Here is a 7,452-nt window from a genome sequence, read left to right on the forward strand (position 1 = left end):
TCCAGTTATCAGGAAACCCAGATATCAGGAGCTCATGAGAAGCCCAGGTGTCAGTGTTACCCAAAGCATAACCCTCTTGTACTTCATCGCACTCTGTGCATAACCCATTCTCTGCCTCTCTGCATGTGAACTCTGTTTAAAATGAAATGTAACAGTGAATTGACTCCTAGAAGAGACAGGACCCTGATGGCCACCAGATCTGCTGCAAAGACCTATTACAACCACAGCTGACAGGCCAAACTGTTGATCAAATTGTGTGGTTGTTAATTCAACACCATACTAAATATATGTTATTCTTTCTACTAAATTGGCTGATTTCATGGAATTTACCTTTTTCTCCAATAAATTAAATAGACATTGTTGTATATCGTAAAACATATTAAGAGATCACATATGTGGTACCCAAAACTATTTATAGTCATAAAGTATTAAATAACATGTTTTCCAAGAGTATTTAGTGCCATGGGGAAATGCTCACCATATAGTATGAGGGAACAAAGGAGAAAACAAAACAAAATCTACATACAACATGAACTTAAAATCTGTAAAAATACATGTGTATTTATATATCAAAATGTTAACTGAGCTATAGTCTCAGTACTTGTATAAAGAGAAGAGAACAGAAAATAATGTTCTCTGATTTTAAAGAGATATAAAGAGAATTATAATAATCAATTTTCTGAAGATCTGCTCATAAAGAACCTGTTAGTTCATTGCATGACGATATCTACTTATGAACATTGACTTACTAAACTATAGAGAAATTCTGCCTATATTTTACATAAAAACTCATTCATTTCAAACATCCATATGCAAGATGAGATCATCTGCACAAAAATACAAAAGTAAAATGAAAAGAAGTTACCCATTTCAGGAAATTTAAAAGTATGGTTTTTCCCCTAGTTTCATTTAGAATGTGAAATTTCAGAAAGGATTTGTGAATAAGAAAGTGCTTGACTTATCAAGGAAGGAAAACACCAACATGAAACATTAAACCTGTTAGACTGTTAGATATAAACCTGTTAGATGCATTTGGCATGTCAATTCTATAAAATCGCACATACAGTCTAGCTATAAAATAAATCATATCATTATATTTTGTAGTTAACACTTTTTTCTTGAGAATGCTCCAGTTTTTCAATGAATGAGAAGTAGGAATTATTTCCTTTTTAATAAATGCTCCAGGAGCCATAACCTACATGATCCCATTTTTATGGAAGATGGTTTTATCTTCTCCTGCCACTGAGTTCTACGTATGACAATGCAGCCTTCTGCTTAGTGAATAAAACCTCATTCGAATGGCTGCACACTCTCACTCACATTTTGAAATATGTTTGCATTAGAATGTATTTATGGCTGAAAACGTTCATGTGGAGTCCTCCTTACTTTTTACTCTCCCAGGGATTTGTGATAGGGTTTCTGCATTGATTCTATCAAACTCATTACCTGAGCTTCCTGTGCCTTTACTTCCCCAAAAGCAAAGTGCTCATCCTGATCTTCCCACCTCCTCAAGAGAACTGGGGGTAACATGGCAAGCAGCCTGCAATTTCTGGAAACGTCCTATACGGGAAGCCCTGGTATTTGCAGATTTAACATTTACAAGTGACCATGCATTAATTGTTCATTTTGCAGAGGGACAAATTTGAATAGAACAAAGTAAGAGGCTGGTGTACAGAAGCAAACACCCAAACTACTGAATCAAGCCAGCCATGCACCAAGTGTCCTCACCTGCCTGGCTCATTTATAAACTCCCCAGAAGTGGAGTGCTGACCTCATGTGGCTAGACACAGGAAACAGTGGTCTCTTAAAGAAGTGATCGTTGAAAATGTTTTATTTTCATTGACTTCCATCTCCCTATCAGAATTATTGAAGAACTGATGGGAATCACCTTACATTTTGAGTTACATGGTACTCCATTAAAACCAATATTGGGGAACATTATTTGCTAGAGTGGTATTTTCAAATTTAGTGATGTTTGACCACCTTGGGACACATTTCTGTCAGATGTGAAGAGACTATGATAAATAACTTCATTATTGGGATAGAAAATAAATGAACCTTTCCTCCCTGAAAACTGCAATTTGGGCAGAGTTCTAGCTTGAAGTAAATAACTTCGTTTTACAATTACCTCTTTTGTGTTGGCTTCCAAGACTTCTGCCATTTTAGGCTGCTATTCTTTGCAAAGCTCATACAGTAGGATGATATAGTGAATCTGACCGCTGCTTGTCTCGCCTGCATGTTGTGAATCCGTGGATGCCCAACGCTTAAGGACAAGGCTTAAAGGACAAACCTCTAGCACAGCACCCACGAGGCAGTCAGGACAGGTGACTGGTTGTATTGCTAGAAGCCGGCACAGTCATTTTCCCACATTTCTTACCAGCTCTGAACTTTCCTGGCTCCAGGGCTCCCAGGTTCACCTCTGGAGGTCTGGGCTGGTCTTGGGAATGTTTGATCAGTGCACCTATCCCTAATCTCGCTTCCATTTCTTGGCAAATGAAGGCAGAATAATACCATTCCATCAAAAGGTAACTCGCGAATGGGCTTGTCTCCTGCTCTGCCCCATCCCTTTGCCACCCCACCCCCCCATTTCTGGCCAGAGCCTAACTGCAAGGAGGATGGAGCTCTTAGCAAAAGAAGAAGAAAACTTCTGCCAGTTGGTAGAAAGCTCAACCACCTGTCTAAACGGAACATTTTCCACCAAGCCGAGGTGGCGGACAATGCCTCCAGCTCTCACAGTAGGAACTCCGTCCTGGTACTGGGGAAATAGCTCCCTGGTGTTGTGGGTGGGAAGAGGCTGCACATCAATGCTGGGACACTGCCCCTGGAGAGGAGGCATTGGCCTTGAAGTGTTGCCTCCCAGGCTCATACCCTGCTGGAAGAACAAACAAGGAGGGATGGTTGTTTGTGTGGACAAATGTGGTCAAGTTGGAGGTCTGCCTGTGGGAGGAGCCCTATCTCTTTTCATCCCTGGGTGAAGGTTGAAGGGGAAGGGGCAGGGATGGAAGACATAAACTGAGGCTGAGAATGGGAGAGCAAGAAACAAGATTCTGGTCCTTATCAGAAAAGGTAAACATCTTTTTCAGGTTCCTACCCTGACTGCAGACCACCTGTGTTGTTTTCCCATCATTCAATTCCATCTGTTCATTCTTTCAACCAACATTCACTGGGTGCATCAGGAACGGTGGTAGATACTGGGAGGAAAAATAACACAGCATGGTCTCTGCCCTCAGAGAGCTCACACTCTGCTTCCAGAGCTTAATAAACGTCATCCACTCCACCTGCTTTTCTTTTCATGTGATGTAATTCTCAAACCTTGGGTGAACAGGTGCTGGTGGGCATTGCTCCCATGTGACAACAGTGAATCAAATGCTGATGGTTTCTAAATCATAGGAAGAGCTTGGATTGGAACAGAATGACATGGACACTGAAGCCCACATGTAGCCAACGCACACAGAAAGTTAGAGGCGGAGTAAGATCACATCTCCCAGCTCCTGAGTCCCAACCCAGTGCTCCTGGTCCCGCACCTGGTGCATTCTGTCCTTGGGAGCCTTTTTCCTTCCTGCCCAACTTGCTATTCTGTGGTTGAGGGATTTTATCCAAATGTGAACACAGAGGAAGTATTCATTTAGATATTTTTTATTGCAACTACTGCCCACAAAATATTATTGGAACACAGCCTTTTCCCCTTAAATAGCTCACCAGGTAGTGAATCACCTACACCGGTAGTAGCTGAGTCTCCTTTAGGATGATGCCAGATGCAATGTATGCCTTCAGGAGGAAGGTTTGTCTTGAAACAGGCTTTTCCTCTTGAGACCAGAAAATCCCAAAATATGCTTCAAATTGCTTTCTGAATCATCTCTTTCTTTAAACAGGTCCTATGGTTACATGGCAAGTTCTAATGGTGATTCTTCTAAATTATGAATTAGGGTCAAAAATGAAAGCTATAACTCTTCTTCTATTTCAATCCAGGGCTACTCATTTTTAAAGGGTACATTACAAAATCTGAGATTTCATTTAATCTGCCACACAAAGAAAAAGATTTCATAAACAACATTAGAGTTGAAATTTTAAGTGATTTGATATAATTTAACTCATTTGATTCTGCAACAGTGGAATGACATTGGCCACAGAAGTGTTACAATCCCAATTTTAGGCATGCAGGATCTAAATTTTTGCGGCACCATTCACAATAGCGAAGACTTGGAATCAATCCAAATGTCCATCAGTGGCAGACTGGATTAAGAAAATGTGGCACATATACACCATGGAATACTATACAGCCATAAAAAAGGATGAGTTCGTGTCCTTTGTAGGGACATGGATGCAGCTGGAAACCATCATTCTCAGCAAACGATCACAAGAACAGAAAACCAAACACCGCATGTTCTCACTCATACGTGGGAATTGAACAATGAGATCTCTTGGACTCTGGAAGGGGAACATCACACACCAGGGCCTATTATGGAGAGGGCGGAGTGGGGAGGGATGGCATTGGGAGTTATACCTGATGTAAATGACAAGTTGATGGGTGGTGACGAGTTGATAGGTGCAGGACACCAACATGGCACATGTATACATATGTAACAAACCTGCATGTTGTGCATATGTACCCTAGAACTTAAAGTATCATTAAAAAAAAAAAAGGAAGACTTGCCAAATAAATAAATAAAGGAATATATTTAAAATTTTAGGTAACTCAGTCAATATCACCCTGCAAACTGGTGAAAATGCCTAAATTAGAACTTGATGCTCACTTCTCAGACCTTACTGATAAGTTACATTAAATTGGCTACTATTGTCTTGTCATTCTTTTGTAAACATTACTGCTGGGCAAAGCTGATATATCATTACAACAGCATGATATCAATATAAAAATATGTTAATGGGACAGAATAGAAATCCAGAAAGCTCAGTATGTATAAAAGTTTGGTACCTGATAAAAGTAGCGTTCAAGACAATAGGAAAAGGAAAAAATAAATGCTAATGAGCCAATTCCTTAAATCTTCAAGGAAAAAACAAAATTAGAGCCTCATATAGTATCACACATGCACTCACATACTTCCAGATTAATTTGGATTTTTTAAAAGTTTAAAGATAAAGATTTTCATGTGGTAGAATTAGAACAAAATCAGAGAAATGGAGGAATAACTTTATTGTAGAGAGTCTTATGTAAGCATAAGAGCAAAGAAAGATCTCACCAAGTAAGTAAGCATTATATATGATTACATAAAATATCACATTTCAAAATACATGCACGCACACATATCACAATATACATGACAGAGAAAAGACTAATATCTTTAATATATAAGGGTATTTTATAAATACTAAAAAAGATAAATACATCAATAGATCAATAGAAAACCTGGCAAAAGATATAAACAGGCAACTCGCTGAAGAAGAGCTAGAAATAATAGATGATAAAATGGATGGTAAATATATGAAATAATTTTAAAACCTTATTTGTGATCAAATGAAAATTTCAAGAATTCCAACACATTTATCATGTGATATATATATACACACAATATTCCACAGTTATCTTATAAAACTGGTCAACATTTTTATTGTTCGTGAATATGTCCAGCACATAATAAAAATGTAAAAAAATGAACATTCATGCCAACTCATGGAAATATAAGTTGGACTAACCATTGTAATCCACAATTTGACAATAAATATAAAAGCCTTAAAATGTATTCATATGAAGCAGGATATATGTTAGGATATCAGATTCTCCTAGGGATAATACCAAGGGTTTGAGGAGATGATACTCTCTACAGCATCATATGTAACTGGAAAAAAAAAGGATAGGGCAATCTAAGTATCCAGTAGCAAAAATGTCGAAACCAATCATGAAATATGTGCACAGGACTGGAATAATATGAAGATGATACAAATGAAGTAGTAGACAAACACACTGAACTGTGGAAACAATTGACAGTGTATTTCTAAGAGAAAAATTATCAAAAAGTAGATGCTGTCATTCATTAAGCCAACACATTGAGTGCTGAACTTAATTATATAAATAATAATAGCTTATGTGTATATGTAAAGAAAATACAGAACAGACATAAGGAGAATAACAAATATTACCTTTAAGTGTTGAATATTATAATGAAGATGATGGAAATCATCCATCATTTCACTATTGTTCACTGTAATAAACATGTAAGAAATCAGAAAGTAATAAGGAAGTTATAAGGTGTCAAGCTTTACCATACCATACTTTTAAAAACATGTCATGCTCTTTCAACATGTCATGCTACATTGTCATGCTTTTTCCCATAAGTTATGATATGTCATGCTTTTTATTTTGCAAAATCCCTTCTCCTAAGAGTTTAACAATAATGATACAATGGGATGGCAAAATGGTTTCAGTTGCTTTTTTTTCCCCTTTCTTTTTTCAAGCAGTTGCCCCAAGCCAGTTTAAGAGCTTTGATGCATGGCCAGAGTTTCAGCCACAGCTTCCTGGCTGGCTCAGAAACAGCAGAAGGAAAAATTTAAAGTGCAGGCAGTGGCTTCAGAGTCTCTTGGCCTCTGAGTCTACCAGTCACACTGGGCCCTCCAAATCAAGACTCTCCCAAGTTTCTCTGTCACGTGGTACATTTGAGAGAAATGTAGAAGTGGGACTCACCGAAACTAGGCTGGACCCTGGAATCGCACCTTATGAGTTGCTTATAAGCTTTGTTCCCTCCTTTTTAGTGTTCTCACACCTTGTTAAAACACCAACTGTAGGCTCCCAATACTGCAAGAGAAGAGCCATCTCCCAAGCGATTCAACACCAAAATATTTAGATTTCCTCCCACAAATAAATATCTTGTTACATTATGTGCCAGTATAGGAATTATGGGACATGATCATTCAGCAACAAATTTACCTTAGATATTACGGTGGTACGTAAGATATGGCTCCTGTTGACAAAGGATTACTTATTGTGTCAACAGGTCTTCCCAATGCTTCCATGAAAAAAACTTCCCAAAACCTCCTTTCCCCTCAAATTACAGCTCCCTGGGTTTCTCCTCCAACACCATCCTTCTGCACTCACTATTTCTACTTTCTAAGTAGCCATTGTTCCATAATGTGTCAGTTGGACTTCTGTACCATTCTCCATCAACAATCCACTGAAAGTGATCTGGTAAAGATTGACAGCAATCCAAGTTGTGAGGTCTGTCAACTTCTCCATCATCCCGCTCTCTGAAACACTCTCTGCCAATCACCTGCTACCTGCAGAAAATGCTCTGTTTCCTGACCAGTGACTTAGATTTGCACAGTGATCAAGTTTTCAGTGCTTGTCTTTTCTTGTTCCTTGGTCTTTCTCATGTAGACTTACCAGTTCCCCTAATCTTCAACTATCTTCTCATATTTGTGACTCCTAAATTTGTGTCTTCAGCTCATCTCTCTCCTGGACTAATACAAATGTGAAACAGCTTCCAGATCCTCTTCAATTCT

The sequence above is a fragment of the Colobus angolensis genome, unplaced genomic scaffold, assembly GCF_000951035.1.
Source record: "Colobus angolensis palliatus isolate OR3802 unplaced genomic scaffold, Cang.pa_1.0 Scaffold117, whole genome shotgun sequence".
NCBI classification, from domain to species: domain Eukaryota; kingdom Metazoa; phylum Chordata; class Mammalia; order Primates; family Cercopithecidae; genus Colobus; species Colobus angolensis.